The following is a 12,977-nucleotide window of genomic DNA, read 5'->3' as shown; positions in this document are numbered from 1 at the left end:
TGCTCAAGAACATACAGTTCCCTCAAGGCCCTGTATTTTAAACAAAATAGGACCAACTACCTCAGTAGCCTGCTGCCTAATGACTACAGGCGATCCTCCAGTAGGGATTTTTAAAAAATGTGAAGAGGGGGCCACTCAAGATTGCCCTAAAATATTAAAACGTGGCAGAAATATGCTGCGTTAATCCTCCCAAAAGTAATTAGTCACATCTGTAAATATAGAATCATTGCAAAAACATAAAAGAGTAAGAACAAAAGAAAAAGCAAGAAATGGCTTTGGGAAGGAGGGAATCCAGCCAACGCAGGAGAAGTGATCATACAGGCTGGGGAGAAGGGAAGAAAACATGTGATCAGGCATGATCAAGAGGGGTCAAGAATGGGAACCTGGGCAAGACGGAATGGGATTTACATATACAATTTCTTACAAGACATAAGGCAGATATTTTTTTCTAGGATATATGGCAGTTTCTAACCAGCAAACTGTAGACTCTCAAAGCATATGTTTATTCTTTAGCTACAATTACAAGGTTGTTTGTGGGATACAGCAGACTGTAGATATGTTTAATATTACTACACTAAATTAATATTGTAGGCTACTTCTAATAGTTCAATCCTGTGCTATATGTTTCTAAATCCATTGAAGTCAATGGGCTTAGAGAGCGTAACTATGCTTAGAATTGTGGTGCTTTTAAATGGGAGGAGTGTAATTCTGAATTTTGCTAGATTCTAATTTGCTGTGATAGAATTCCAGGAATCTTTCAATGTGTGTATTTATGCTTTTACAACAAACATCTGCCCCAGAAATAAATAGTTGATTTTTTCCCCATTCCTGGGACTATATTGTTGGAGAATATGGTCACCAGTGGTGTGATTCTAGTTAATTATTTCAGGTTTTTGTCCATTAATTTTCTAATAGCTAGGAACATCACATTATAGCTTTGTTAAGCTCCAGAAAAGATCAACAAAATCTAGTAGCTTTAGAAGTTGCTCTTGAGAATTAACATTGTATGTATTATTAACTTTAGAGTCAGCATTTTTACTTTTTACACTTTTAAAACAACATTAAAAAGTCTTATGTATTTTCCTCTTCATGTCCCATTCATCTCTCTCCCTATTGGCGTGGTAGCTTATTGAACATAGTGCTACAACAATTTCCCAAGGGTAGTGTTCCAGTGGGAGGGGAGGGAAGCAGAGAGCAGCAAGATTTACAGCAAAGATCAAAGGCCTGTTTTTGGATGTAGACTTTTATAAAATGCTATAATTACTTTATATATCTCATAATAACTATAACAAGGTTATCAGGACAGGAAAATCATTATTCCTATTTTAGGCACAGGGATGTGTGCTTTCGGCATTCCTATTTGCTACCTATGTCCATATAATTATTTATGTCCCCTGAAGTCAAACTATGTAACAAGAAATATACATATGATCTTGAAATTGGAAATATTGCAAGAAATATACGTATATTTTTTTAATCCTTATTTTAATTTTATTTTATCATTGAACTTATTTATTGCCACTCCTGGCCAGCCAGCTTGAGGCAGTTTTCAAAAATATAAAAATACAGATTTAAAATAACCAGAAAAACATACCTACCCACCCCACCCTCAGCCTCCCCCTCCTGTAGTGCGATGGACTGTCCATGTCACTTCACGCCTAGGGTGGGGTGTTCCAAAGGGGAACCCAGTTGATGCTCCATCACCTGGTCTCAACCAAATGGTGAAAGAGCTCCATTTTACAGGTCCTGTGGAACTGCAAGAGCTCTGACAATGCCCCTAGCTCTCCTGGGAGTTCATTCCACCGGGTCGGGGCCAGGACAAAAAAGGCCCTGGCTCTGGCCCTGACCGAGGCCAGGCCGAGGCCGAGGCCAGGTTCCTGGTAGGTCGGGAACCACCAACCTTTTTTTCATTCACAGTGTAGAGTTCTACTAGGGGCATAGGGGGACAGATGCTCTCTTGTACGCTGGGCCCAGACCATGAATGGCCTTGAAGGACAAAACCAAAACCTTAAATTTGATCTGGAATATGACTGGCAACCAATGCAGCTGCCACAGCACAGGTGAATATAGGCTCTCCATGGTGTTCTTGTAAGAACCCTCGCAGCTGCATTTTGAATCAGCTGCAACTTCCAGGTCGAGAATAAGGGCAGGCCAGCATAGAGTGCAGTAGTCTAGTCTGGAGGTGACCATTGCATGGGTCACTGTGTCCAGGTGTTCTAGGGCCAGATAGGGTGCTAGTAGCCTTGATAGGCACAGATGGAAAAATGTCAGCTTGGCTATCTTCATGATCTGAGGCTCCTTAGAAAGGAAGGTGCTAAAATTAAGCAGGTCTGGATCTGGTCACTCGAGAGACTGCATCAGCCAGTCCATAGCTTTGTGGTGGACCACCAGCACCAGGGTGCTAGTTGTTGTTGAGGTAGGTTGTTGAGGTTTTTCACCACCAGGGTTTATATTTTAATGGGGTTTATGAACTGTATTTATGTGGGGTTTTATTATGCAACCTACCATGAGACAGCTTGCTGACAGCGGCAGGTAACAAATTCAACAACAACAACAACAGAATGGTAGATCTGGGAAGCCACAACAACAACAACAACAATAAAATGGTAGATCTCCTGGGAAGCCAGTGTATGCTGTTTTACATCATATGTTCTTATATATCTGTATCTAGTATAGGAAATAAATAATAAGTGGAAGATGGAAATGAAAAGGGTTCACAATAGACATGTACATTTGGCTTGGCTAAATTGGAAACAAAAACCCCACCCAAATCAGTGCTGATTCCCCCCCCCCCCCGACTGCTGAGTTTTTAGCCAAACTGGGATTCCGTAGTTTGATTCCAGACCCAAATAGCAGAAGTTGAATAGACTCAGTTTCTGATTTGGGTTCCCAAATCGCTTCTGCAGGGAGAGACATTTAAAGTATGCTCCCTGTACAGCCTGACAAACAGCTGATCCATGCAGAAAGGCCTCTGTGGGGATCAGCTGCTTGTTGGGGTGCAGGTGTGGGGGGGGGGCTTAAATTGCCCTCCACACAGCCCAAGCCAAATGGTTGGAAAGATTTCTTTCTGCAGATGAGCTATTTGTCAGCCTATGCAGGATGGTGGTGATGGTTTATAATTATGTTCTTTATCCTGCTTCTTACAAGTCAATTTTTACTTTATATAGTAATGGAACAAAAGACCTTTCCTACATTGTCCTTGGTAAAAGCACACACGAGGTAAAAACACACAATTGTATCTGTTGTGTCTTTTCCTACAGTCCCATCTTTCCCCCATCTTTTTCCCTTGCTTTGATTCACCATACCTCCCTAAGTCAGTGGTTCTCAACCTTCCTTATGCCGCGATCTACCCCACAAGGCTGTTGTGTAGATGGCGCCCCCCGGCTAAGCTGCTTGACCTGCCGTGACCCCTGTGAAAGGGTCGTTCAACCCCCAAAGGGGTCCCAACCCCCAGGTTGAGAAGCACTGCCCTAAGTGAAGTAGAAAATAGAATCCTAAGGGTTAGGCACTACAGAGATTCTAAAGGGACAAACTTTTAAACATAAACAGGGTATAAAGAGTGGCTTTTAGGATAAAACATATGACCCTGATTCCAATAAAGCTAAAATATGCCATGTAAGATGATTTATAATGGAACACCTGCATCACCTGGTTTAGCATATACATTTCCAGAAAGTGAATGCAGTCCTTGACAAAGATCAGAGCTGCGGAGCTGGCAAATGTGTAGCACCTGGCTCTAAGATTTTGATCAGTTTTGATCAGCAAAAGTAAACTTGCAGTCTAGAGATGGGAGGAAAAATACAAAATGAGGCCTGTCTACTTATTTATAGCATTTCTGTCTGGACGGTAGAAAACCTTAAGATAACAGTAATATTTGCATTACTTGAATATACAGCAGTCTTCTTTTGGTATTATAAATGAGGTTCATTTCAGTCTCCCTGGATAAGCACTCCTACAGATGGCTCGCCTTCATGCTGTTTTATTTCACTCCCCCCCCCCCCCCAATAACTGAGGAAAAGCAGGTCAAAATGATATTTAAATGAAAAAGATTTTAAAAACTATTTTAAATGTGGTTTAAAATGGGCAGACTTGCTTGGAATGTTTTCATACCAATTGCCTCTTTCATACTATTTATGTAAACTTCTGATCATGGTTGATATAGAAGAGAAGTATTTGAAATGGGAGAAAGATTTTTTTTAGATAATTTAGGTTTTATATTTGCACTACAAAGTGATTAAATTGAAAACCACTCAGAACCTCAGCTGCGAAAATATCCTACTACAGTAAGGGTGGGTGGATCTAATCTACTATTCCTGGAAAAACCTAAGGAATATGTAGTAAAAGAGGTTACCAAATGCCAGTGTGGTAGTGTGACTCTTGGTTTTGGACCAGGAAGATCTGGATTCAAATTTCTGTTTAACAACAAAGGGCTCTAGAGTATCTTTCCAACTCAATGTACTTTAGAAGAATGTTATTATTTATAAGGATAAAAAGGGAATAGTATGTATATACCACCCTGATTTTTTTAGAAGGATGAGATAGAAATGTGATTAGAAAACTGTATTAATTGAAGACATGTCAAGATGAATACAGAGTGGGTGGCACAGAGTTGACCTTGATTTATCACCTTGCAGTAACTTCTATATACTTACTCTTGAGTCACAAGTGGCTCAGGAGCTTGTTGGGACATGAGTATCATTAGTCAGTTCAAGGCCAGATCACAGGAAGGCATGCAGAGGCACCAAGATCTGCTGACAAGACAGCTAGTAGCCTCCTCCTATTATTTTTCACATTGGCAAGTGGCATAATGAAGTCAGGAAAAGCAATAGTGACAGATGAGTGCAATGGAAAGTCAACAAGGCAAACCCAACTGTGACTCCTGAGATCAACAGTCTTTGTCCTTCCTTGTTTAGATACAAGTTATGTGTTAGGAGGAGGGGAATTCCTTGATTATACACTATGCTCCCCAGAAGTTTAAGACTGAGCACACAGAGTTTGCTCACAATCCCTGGCCCCAGAGATATCAAACTGACCTCAGTTAGAGCCAGGGCTTTCTCAGTCCTGGCCCCCGCTTTGTGGAATGCTCTTCCAAGCGAGATCAGAGCCCAGTGGGACTTAAGTTGTTCCACAGGGCCTGTAAAGCAAAGCTGTTCCACCAGGCCTATGGTTAAGGCCTAAAGACATCTCTGAACATTTCTGGTCTCCCTACCAAAATTAACTAACAACTTCTGGATTATTATTAAAACATTTGCCAATTTTAACAACAGGAATCTTTCAAACATCAGAATGCACTTTAGACTCCCCACCCTCAAGAGAGAAGATGGCAACTCCTTGATATGGTTTTTAACTTCAATTAATTGGATTGATTTTCAAGTGATTTTAATGTATTTTTATATGTAATATATATGGAATGTTGTGATCCACCCTTTGCCTGTGGGGAAGGGCGGCTACAAAGGACTGCATCTGTATGATGTATGAGCCAGGGTGTCCAACTCTGAGCCTTGTGATTGGCTAGCTGCAGCTGAGGGAGAGTAAAATGGCATGTGCCACTCCAACTGGGTCTGTAGGCCGTGTGCGCAGGCCTCTCTGAAGGCTGCTCCAGTGCTCCAGCCCTCAGAGACACCAGTGGACACCGATGTTGACCCAGCTGGAGCAATGCATGCAGTCCTATCCCCCTGGACCCAGTTGGCCGGTGCTGGGGCTTGCACGGGCCTCAGTGGAGACATTTGGGTCAGGGATGGGCATTTGTGGGGCCTTCCTGCCCCCCCCAAAGTCAGGCAACCCACACAGTAGTTTCTAACCAGCGGTTAGTCATTTCCTAGCTTCCCATCCCCACCCCCAGGATTGTGGGCAGCAGGCAGCCATAGAGGCCGCATTGGCCTGGCTGGAGCAGGACTGTTGCCCAGCCTCTCTCTTCCTCCTCCTGAGCTACTCTACTCAGCCGGCTTACCTTTGGGACATCGGCCAGCAGAGTGGTGGTCCCTCTCGAGCGACCAGGTGGCCTTAGAGTCCACACTGCCCTCCTTGAGTGAAAAGAGAAAGGGGAGGTGGCCAGGGATGGGGCATCCCTTACCTGATTTGCCCTCTGTGGTCGAGTGACATCACGGAGGGTCCATCAAGTAGGCTATGCATCGTCCTTTTGGATGGATAGATAGATGATAGATAGATAGATAGATAGATAGATAGATAGATAGATAGATAGATAGATAGATAGATAGATAGATAGATAGATAGATAGATAGATAGATAGATAGATAGATAGATAGATAGATAGATAGATAGATAGATGGCATAAGCTTTTGTGGATGACAGCTTACAAATGCCTGAGATATGACTGACTTATAAGATGGGCTCTCTCTAAATTAAAACAGGCTGAGCCCAAAAGTACAGTCCAAGAAACAAGAAGACAGGGAACAAGCTCTCCCCTAATCTCCAGTATACTTCCTCTCTGTCTTGACAATTTAAGTGCACAGTAATTGGCAATGATTAAAGCCATTACTTTTGAATACAGTGTCAGTCAACTGCTTTCCTGAGATCTTCTGCCTTTGATAATTAACACCAAACCTGGCAGAAACTTACTTCAAAGCTAAATCCCTCATTGAAGATGCTTGTGGAAATGATTAACTTAAAAAAAATTAAAGCCAGTTCAGCAGCATACCAATAATCCCAAAACAGAATGGAAAAATCAAAAGAGAAGTCCTTTTTTCTTTCTGAATGCCTTATTTGCTAGTGTCTTCTTCTCTCTGTATTATAACAATACAAATTTATCTCTTGCTTTGGATACTCAAGACATGTATTAATCCTGGAGGTTCTATATTCTTTTCATGTGCTGCATTACTCACTGAAGAGTATAAAGTAAGTTTTAAAAGCATAGGCATCACAGATGTGCCCATATTAAGTATGCTCCTGAGGCTGCCCCCCAGGGTACCGGGAAGAGAGAGATTATAGAAGACTGGAAGCAGGCCCTTCCTTATAAATTTTCACAGGCAGAGTAGTTCAGCAGTGGAATAGGCTGCCTAAGGAGGTGGTGAACTCCCCCTCACTGGCAGTCTTCAAGCAAAGGTTGGATATACACTTTTCTTGGATGATTTAGGATGCTTAGGGCTGATCCTGCGTAGAACAGGGGGTTTGACTAGATGGCCTGTATGGCCCCTTCCAACTCTATGATTCTATGAAACACAACGTGGAGGTATCCCATATTCCCTTTGGTCTGTTCTTCTTATCTCTCCTACAGGAACACAAGAGAAACTTGTGAGGGACTGAGAATCTTGCACACACTTTCCCCTCATTCTATCTACGTAGCCATCTCTCTGCCACTCTGGCCTCCTGCTCATCCTCCTCCCTATCATTGTGCCCAGCGTCTCACCTGCTCTCTTGCCATTCTGCCTACTCAGCTGCAGAGAGATAAAGAAAAAATAGACACTATACACTCAAGAACTATACAGAAAAGATGAAATAATGACAGGTGCCTTCAAAGAAAGATCATTTGAAGAAGAAACTGCAATTTTAGGAAGTAAAATGAAAGTGGCACTCAAAGCAATTGGGAAAAACTAATCACCAGGAGTAGATAGGATAGCAATATAAATATTTCAAGCCACAGAAACAGAGTTCATCAAAATCTTAACAAGAATATGGAAAGAAACATGGAAAACTAAACAATAATGCAAAGACTAGAAATCCTTGATCTACATTCCAGTTCCAAAGAAAGGAGACATCAATGACTGCAGCAATCATTGTACTAATTTTTCATGCAAGCAAAATAATGTTCAAAATCTTATTTAGAAGACTGTTACCTTGTATGAAACAAGAAACAACAGATGTTAAAGTTGCATTCAGAAAAGGAAGAGGTACCAGAGATGATATTGAATATGTATTGGTTATTAGAGCATCTGAAAGAATTTCATAAGAAAATCAGATTCTGGATCACTAAGACCTGGGCCCTCCTCAGTATAACTACAACACCATACAACTATATGTATTTCCTCTGAGGCACAGGTTTTAAAGGGGGTTCTAGGAGTCCAGGGTCAGGGAAGATCTGGGGGATGGGATTGCTGCCATCCATTTGTATTCCTTGCAATTTAAGGGTTGGGGTTTTATGTTTTTATTGTGGGGATTTCTTATTGTAACCTGCCATGAGCTGGCTTCTGGGAGTGGCGGGTAATAAATATCATCATCATCAAAAGTTGATTGGCTGTAAAATAAATGAGTATGCTACAATATCTGATAGTTTTAATCCACAAACTGTACTCAGAACAAAAGGCTACTGTTAGGACAAAATATGGAGAAACAGAATGATTCCCAATTGGCAAAGAGTCAGATAAGAATGTATTTTATCTCTCTGTCTTATCATAAGGAGAACTGGATTAAATTAAGATGAAAATGGAGTGAAAATTGGTGGAAGGAACATTAACAATTAGATATGCAGATGACATCACATTGTTGGCTGAAAACAGCAAAGATGTGGAACTACTATTGATTAAAGCTAAAGTGCCAAAGCAGAATTACAGCTGAATATCAAGGAGACAAAAGTAATTACTACTGGGGATTTTTCACACTGACAATGAACAAACTGAAATTTTATATGCTTTGGCTCAGTCATTGAGACTGCAACCAAGAAATCAAAAGTAGATTGAGACTGAGGAGGTCTGCCATGAAGGAGCTAGGAAAGGTCCTTAAGTGTAAGGATGTATCGCTGGTGACAAAGATCAAGATAATTCATTTCATAGTATTCCCCATTGCTATGTATATGGGTGAAAGGTGGACAATGACGAAAGCTGACAGGAAGAAAGCAAATTCATTTGAGATGTGTTTTAGGAAAGTTTTACGGAGACCATGGCTCACCAAAAAGACAAACAGTATTTTTAGGGTATAGCTACCAGGGTTCATGTCCTGGGCACCATACTTGATCGGGGAGCATTGGACCCAGTCCAGTCACCATAGGTGGTGGAAGCTGCATGCCCCAACTGGCCTACATCCAGTGACATCTGCCCTAGTGAGTGGATAATAGCTTGACAGCATGCACAGTGGCCGCAAGCACCTGGCCTCCCAACACTATGGATCTGAGGGTGGGCACAGTGGCTGTTCACAAGACGTGACAGTCACCTGGCACGAATCCTCAAAGCCTTTCCTTTGGTATGGATGTTGATGTGGTCCATTTCCTGATGGCCACGAGTCTCCCATCCCACCTTCTCAATGATGGGGAGAAGCCAAGGGACTCACAGCCCAAGGCAGCTAGCCCCTCTGCTGCAGCCTTCAGGGCTGTGGGATGTCAAGTGCCAGAGGTGAGAGGCAGTTCGTGGGCATCAAGATCCTCCACCTACTTGCTCTAGGCACAAAATAGCATATGTATGACATGGAAGACAAATAAGTAAATTCTAGATCAAATCAAGCCTAAATTCTGCCTAGAAGTTAAAAATGGCTAAACTGGGGCAATTGTACTTTGATCACATTATGAGAAGGTAAAACACACTGGAAGAGGCAATAATGCTAAGAAAAGTCAAAGGCAGCAGGAAAAGAGAATGACCCAATATAGAACAGATTGATTCAATAAAGGCAACCACAGCTCTCAGTTTGCAAGACCTGAGCAAAATGATATGACATTTTGGAGAACTTTAATTCATAGGGTCACCATAAATTGGAAGTGACTTGATGGCACTTAAGAGTTGGTTCTTATATGCCGCTTTTCTCTACCCGAAGGAGGCTCAAAGCGGCTTACAGTCGTCTTCCCTTTCCTCTCCCTAAAACAGACACCCTGTGAGGTAGGTGAGGCTGAGAGAGCGCTGATATTACTGCTTGGCCGGAACAGCTTTATCAGTGCTGTGGCGAGACCAAGGTCACCCAGCTGGCTACATGTGGGGGAGTGCAGAATCAAATCCTGCTCGCCAGATTAGAAGTCCACAGTCCTAACCACTACGCCAAGCTGACTCTCACTATACCAAGCTGACTTGCACACACAGTCATTTTATGAGCTGTCAGTATTAAAATATATTAAATAGATCTTGATTTCATAAGGTTAAGAGTGTCAGGTTAGTATTTGAGAGACCCAGGTTCAAATCCTCACTTGTACAGTGGAATTGTGCTGGGTGACCTTGGGCCAATCACATGGACTATATGGCCTGTATAGCCCCTTCCAACTCTATGATTCTGTGATTCTGATTCTATGTTCTCAACCTAATTTACCTTACAGGGTTCCTGTGAGGATAAAATGGAGGAGAGAAGAATGATTCGGCTGCTCTGAGTCCATATTGGGGAGAAAGGCAGGGAATTATTATTATTATTAAATTAATAATAATAATAATAAAATTATTATTAAATAAACAATACAATTAATATAAGATCTAATGATAGAACAGGTCTTTAGGCCTCAAGCCTGCCCTCTGTTTGTAAGCAAACCCTCCTCCCCTTATTAATCATGTGATATCATATCATTCTTCAGAGTGCTTTTGTTATATTTTTGACTTCTAGGTTTGTTTTTCATGGCTGTTTGATGAAGATTGTCATATTTGTGGGGATCACCATGAAAAACCTCAGAAGTCAGATGGAGCAGCTGGATCTATTTTTACTCTCCAGAGTGTCATACACATGGGACCCAAATGCACAAGAAACAAATATGGTGAACCTTGTATTTCCTATATTGTGTTGGTAAGGTATGCTGCACATGTGTGGGCATCTAAGAGTGATATTCTGTAGGCATATAGTTTATGGAACAGTGTGGTATGTTTGTAGCTCACAGCAGTGAGCCATATGGAACATTCCTTTTTTATATGCCGATGCAAAGAGAGCATTGGAGAACCATTCATACAACACAGTGATGTATGCACTATAAATGACTAAACCCATTAGGCAGGAAGAATAAAACATGCCTAAATTAGCCCCAGGCAGCTTTTAAGATCTGAAGCTCAAATGGATGCATGGCACATGTCTGTGAAAAACTCGACTTAATGAGGTCAGGTAGTGTGTACCGAGCAGAGTTATGGAGAAACAGGGAAGTCTAACCATCAGTATTTGAGCCAAAAATGAAATACTGCCTTTGGGGATCTATCTGCTGAAGAATTCACAAGAACAAGTTGGACAATGAGCTTCCTTTATGACATTCGGAAACTAACAAATAAATAAGTTCACATGTGCACTGGGCTTTGAAAAGCATTTGGCCCAAAGTGGTGTGTGTGTGTGTGTATTTTCCTGTACTGTATCTCTGGAGTAATACATGAAGTTCAACCACAAGGGTAATTATACTTTTGCAACTAGAATAGTTTGTGCTGATATGCTAACTGGAAATTTTTGCCTTATACTTGTATTCTGTATGAAAGCTTTAAGAGCAGAGTAATCAGTCTATTTGGATATGAGAAATTGCCTTGTGCTGCCTGAATCTACTTATGCAAGGTATTTTCTCTCCTGTTGCTTACTAACCTTATCATCCATGTTTCTGATAAACTTGCAGGATAATTCAAATGTAGGATTCTAAGGCTGAAAAATTAAGCTGCATTTAATCCAAGTTAGCCCCAACCAATCAGCTTAAAAGATCTAAATTTCAAAGCCAGATACTGCTTTTTAATTTATATGAACACCACATGTGACTTTCACGCTGTCATATTTGGACTGGTATTGGCAATTTGAGTTAGGTAGCCAGCTCTGCCAAACATTTTACACTGCACCAATGCTCTTTGAAATAAAGTCTCATGTGTCTTCCTAAATGTACCAGGTAAAGGTACATACCACAGAAAGAGCCTGTGGACTAACGGTTGCCATATGGACCATCCCAGGAGATGGATACATCCAGGATAAGGCTGATTTAAAAGTGTAACTGGTGTACGAGAGTTTACTAGGAGATTAATTTTATTTACTTCGTACCTAACCTGCCTTTTCTCCCAATGGACACCAAAAGTGCCTTATATTGTTCTTCTCTCTCCAGTTGTTACAACTCTGAGTTAGGTTAGGCTAAGAGTGTATGACTGACCCAAGGTCACCCACTAAGCTTACATGGCATAGTGGTTATTTAAACCTGAGTCTTCCAGATCCTAATTCAAGACTCCAACCACACTGGCTCCAAACAGGTGAAATTTTCAGCTATATCTCTTGTATTATTAATGCTTTTGTTTTAAGGAGGGCACAGGGTTGGGCGCTCCGGTGCACCATGGGGGGGGGGAGAGGAGGCGTGGGCGTTAGCACCCCAGCACTCCACACCTGTGTGCATGCGCCCACTGGTGCGCTGACGCCCGTGCCTCCCCTCCCTCCTCCACGACGTGGTGGTGGGTTCGGCAGGAGCAAATGGCCGCTTCAGGCACTGAAGCACCCAACCCTAGGTCACTGCATTTCACAAATATTATGTCAGAACAGCAGCAAATGAGGTCTGGAATTCATGTGCAGCAGACAGTGCACAAACATGGCTTCCTCCTTGCACTCTTAATTTAATGGTACTGGTGCCTGATCTCCTCAGATCTCAGACGCTCAACAGAGTCAGTCCTGGTCAGTATTTGGATGGGAGACCACGAAAGAATACCAGAATCGCTCCAGTAGAGGCAGGAATTGGTAAAAACACCTCTGAGCATCTCTTGTCTTAAAAACCCTACTGGGTTGCTGTAAGTTGGCAGTGACTTGATGGCAAAAAAAAGCAAAGGTATGTATTTATGAGATGAATATCATTTTGACTCTTTACTTCATATACAATTGAAATACAGTTTTATTGGCTTGTATATGGTCCTATTTCACTGATTCCTTTGTACTCATGGAAAGTCAACCGGAATCTCATGCATGTATGTATTCTGCTTTTTATTGATGCACAGTGGTCTGAATCCGTACCTTGGTCTGATTATTTCCCTTCTTTTAAAATTTAGTCAAAAATCTGGTGGATCACTACAGCTTTTTAAAAAATGAGAGCCATAATGGCATTTTACACTTTCAAGTAGAGCTTTTCTCCTTTGAACTAGTGCAAACACTGCCAGTGCCAACCAATAGGCAGGGATCTTTGTGCACATTCT

General features: G+C 41.7%; 1 long non-coding RNA gene across 2 annotated transcripts in view; it reads left to right on the top strand.

Moving 5' to 3' along the window:
• The window catches only part of LOC143838148 (uncharacterized), a 185,254-nt gene extending 174,161 nt beyond the window's left edge, over positions 1 to 11,093 (top strand). For both annotated transcript variants that reach the window (XR_013231246.1, XR_013231247.1), the window contains exon 3: positions 10,465 to 11,093. This is a non-coding gene — a long non-coding RNA (uncharacterized LOC143838148). The remainder of the gene's footprint in view (positions 1 to 10,464) is intronic.
• The last annotated feature ends 1,884 nt before the right edge of the window (positions 11,094 to 12,977 follow it).

Source organism: Paroedura picta, chromosome 5 (genome assembly GCF_049243985.1).
Source record: "Paroedura picta isolate Pp20150507F chromosome 5, Ppicta_v3.0, whole genome shotgun sequence".
Taxonomy (NCBI): domain Eukaryota; kingdom Metazoa; phylum Chordata; class Lepidosauria; order Squamata; family Gekkonidae; genus Paroedura; species Paroedura picta.
Note: the sequence above shows the minus strand (reverse complement) of the source record. Positions and strands in the feature narration are given on the sequence as shown.